Below are 4391 nucleotides of genomic sequence, written 5' to 3'. Positions count from 1 at the left end.
CCGTCCAGAAGCCGGCGACTGATCTGCCTCGCCCAGGAAGAGTGCAATGATGGTGCCAACTTGGGCCAGTGAAGCAACATCCTCCACAACTAGATTGAAGAACAAGACGACAGCAACTTGTCTATTCCCCTTCCCCCAATTCCCCAGCACTGTTCCCATTCCCCCAACTCCCCCAATAAAAAAAAATCTTTAAAAACAAAAAAAAACAAACAAACAAACAAACAAAAAAACCACAATGAGATATCACGTCACAGAGTTAGAATGGCTATCATCAACATGACAAATAATAACAAGTGTTAGAGAGGCTATGGAGAAAAAGGAACCCTCATACATTGTTGATATGAATGCAGAATGGTGCAGCTGCTATGGAAGGCAGTGTGGAGGTTCCCCCAAAAATTAAGACTAGAATTACCATATGACCCAGCAATCCCTCTGCTGAGTATCTACCTCCAAAATCTGAAAACATTTATCCATAAAGATGCGGATGTCTAACAATTAAATTCATGATCTCATCCTAGAAAAAGTACTACATACCTTATTGCTGAATATCACTATGGTCCCCTTTGAAGTATTTCCCTTGGGAAGTTTGCACCAATTCCAGCACCTAGTCTATCCTTCATAGCAATTTTGGAATGCTTTTTCTGGAATGGCCATTAGAGCTGTCGTCATATTACCCTTGATGTCCTGCATGTCATCAAAAGGTCTTCCTTTCAAAAGTTCCTTTATCTTTGGGTAAAGAAAGAAGCCATTGGGGTCCAGATCAGGTGAGTAGAGAGGGTGTTCACATACAGTTATTTGTTTACTGGCTAAGAACTCCCTCATAGACAACACCGTTTGAGCTGGTGCATTGTTTTGATGCAAGAGCCATGAATTGTTGGTGAAAAGTTCAGGTCGTTTAACTTTTTTCATGCAGCCTCTTTAGCACTTCCAAATAGTAAACTGGGTTAACTGTTTGTCCAGTTGGTACAAATTTATAATGAATAATCAATCCCTCTGATATCAAAAAAGGTTAGCATCATCATTGCAACAAGTTCGCAAACTTAATTGTCAGATCTCATATATGTGCACTGATGTTCATTGCAGCTTTATTTAAGGTGGCCAAGATATATCTTTCAATTTTTAAAACAATACAAAGAGGTCACCACTGGCAAAAGCCTGAAAGTTCAAGAAATCCAACCACAATAGTAAAACTGAAACTTGGATTAAACCTAGAATATTTGCCTTAGATGTTTATATTTGATAACTCTTTCTTTAAATAACCTATTCCTTATTTTTTTATGTCTGTTACAGTTAATTTAAAATAGATTATATTAATGACTTTGCAATAATTTATCAGTTTTGAGATTTGGAGTTCTAACAATAATACTATTGTGCATTTGAGAAACAATAATTGTCCCACCTCAGTTTGGGGACCTGAAATTGATAAGGTGTTATTAGATTAAGGATTGCATAGTGCCCTGCTACCACACTTCTGTCTGCTATATTGTGTATGGAGTGTGTAGAGCACCTTATTTATTGTATGTTGTCTAAATTAAATCTTTTATTTTAAATTAAATCTTAACCCTAATTTTTTGCCCCATCCTTACTTCTTTAGAACACTATTTTTCAAAATTATCCCTTATTCAGTTGATCTTTTGTCTCTGACTTTTGTTTCTTAGTCAAAAAATATTTTCAAGTTTCTGTCATCTTATTAAGAATATTCCACTCAACAAGCTAAAGAATTAAATTAACAAGTAGACGTATTGATTTGACCTTATTTACCCAGGGCCAGATATTGGCTATCTCCTATATCCCCTTCACCTTTATTTTATTCATGTAATTGGAATAACAGTATTCACATATTGGCTCTGTGATTTAGTTGCTCTTTACCTTGGCAATTTTTATTGAGTTTTTCTAACCTTCTATTCTCCTTCTGTATGATGGAGATAGTATCCACTTGCCAGTGTCCTGTGTGTAATAGATATAGGCTTATGTAAGAAAAATGGAACAATATAATATCAGTAACAAAGCAGTGCACTTTGTTGCTTAAGTACAACAGTTCTTAAAGCTGGTCCATGTTTGAACCCAAGGGTGTAAAGTTTTTAAGATCAGTGATTATTTATTATACATGCCCTGAATATGTTTGTTGGATTGATATATGGTCAAGGTTGGAAAGAAGAGACCAATCAATTTCCTAGTAAAAAGTATACTGATATAGTTTTGGTGTGACATGTGAGTGGAAAGGTATACCTCTGACTCCAGACTATAATTTTTATGAAAAAAGAGGCCTTGTTTAATTGTTTCTATTACAGCCTTGCAACACAATCTTAGTCCCATAGTGTAGTCACCAACTGTTTCTTGACTAATGGACTGCTTTCCTGGGAAACCTATATGGAGGCAGCCATTTGGTAAATCATTCATGAGCAGTGAAACCAGAATAACTCTGCTGGTCTACCATGAGACATAGACATAGAAATGGCTGTAAAAATTATGCTCAGATTTCTCTTTAGAGGAACAACCTAAATCTTTATCAACAAATGAATGGATGAACAAAATGTGTTATATGCCTACAATACAATACTACTCAGCCTTAAAAAATAAGGAAATTCTGTAATAAGTGAAGATATAGATGAACATTGAGGACATTATTTCTAGGTGAAACAAGTCAGTCACACAAAGACAAATACTACATGATTCTACTTCAATGGCCTATATAAAATAGTCAAATTCATAGAATCAAACAATGAGATGGCAGTTGTCAGGGGCTGTGGGAGAGGGAAATGCGGAGTTACTAGTTAATAGAAGTAAAAATTCAGTCAAGCAAGATGAATAAGCTTTAGAGATCTTCTGTGTAACATTACACCTACATTCAGCAATAATGTATTGTACAATAAAAGTTTTGTTGAGAGGGTAGATTTCATGACATTACCACAATAAAATAAACTAATTTTAAATAAAAGAAAAATAAATAACCCAAAAGAAAGACAGGAAAAAGTTTTGGTGAGTAGCTATAGAAACTGGCACCCTTATACACTGTTGGTGGGAGTGTAAATTGTGCAGTTGCTACAGAACACAATATAGAGACTCCTCAAAAAATTTTAAAATAAAAATATCATATGATTTAAAATTTTTGTTTTCAGGTATATATGCAAAAGAAGTAAAATTGGATCTAGAAGAGATCTTTCCCTTGTTCAATTCACAATTACCAAGAATTGGAAACAACACAAGTATCTACATTTGACAGATGGATGAATAAAGAAATTGGAATATAATTTAGCCTTAAAAAGGAAGGATTTCTTGTCATTTGTGGCAACATGGACAAACCTGCAGGACACTATGTTAAATGAAATAAACCAGACACCAAAGACAAGCACTACATCCAAAAACATGCACTACATGATACCACTTACATGAGGAATCTAAACTTGTCAAACTCATAGAAGCAGAAAGTAAAATGGTAGTTGCTAGGGAATGGGAGGAGGTAAAAATGGGGAGGTATTAGTCAAAGAATAAGTTTTTGCTATATGAGATGAATATGCCCTATAGATGTGTTGTCAGCATGGACCCTATAGTAAACAATATTGTATTATATACTTAAAATTGTGCTAAGATGATAGACCTTATGTAACATGTTCTTATCACACACACACACACACACAATAAGTAAAGATGGCAGGAGACAACTTTTGGGGGTGATGGATATGTTTATGATATAGATCGTGGTGACGGTTTCATAGGTCTATAGTTATCTCTAAATTCATCAAGTTTATACACTAAACATATATGGCTTTTTTATGTCAGTCAAACCTCAATAAAGTAGTTTTTTTAAAAATGGGAAGAAAATCCTGCCATTTGTGACAACATGGATGAGTCTGGAGGACATTATTGTTAAGTAAAATAACTCAGTCACAGAGGACAAATTCTACATGATTTCATTTATATGAGGTTTCTAAAATAATCAAACTCATGGAAGCAGGAAATACAATAGCGGTTGCCAGAGACTAAAGGGTAGGAAAAATGGGGAGCTCTTCAGTGGGTATCATTTCACTTACGTAAGATAAATTCTAGAGATCTGTTGTATAGCATAGTAACTATAGATAACAATAACTATAGATAACAATAAGGTATTGCACACTTTAAACTTTGTACAAATGTTTAAAGGGGGTCGATCTCATGATAAGTGTTCTACACACACACACACACACACACACACACGCAAAGACATAAGGAAACTCTGGAAGTGTTGGTTATTCCCTTTTATGTGGTGATGGTATTACAGATATTTGCATGTGTCCAAACTCATTGCATTGTACACACCAAATATGTGGAGTTCTTTGTATAAATTAAATCTCTTAAAAACCTCAGTGGAGCCTCCCGAGCTACTCAGAAGGCCGCACCGGAGGGAGGCCGCG

The sequence above is a fragment of the Hipposideros armiger genome, unplaced genomic scaffold (assembly GCF_001890085.2).
Source record: "Hipposideros armiger isolate ML-2016 unplaced genomic scaffold, ASM189008v1 scaffold_898, whole genome shotgun sequence".
Classification (NCBI taxonomy): Eukaryota; Metazoa; Chordata; class Mammalia; order Chiroptera; family Hipposideridae; genus Hipposideros; species Hipposideros armiger.
This window is presented reverse-complemented; position numbering follows the sequence as displayed.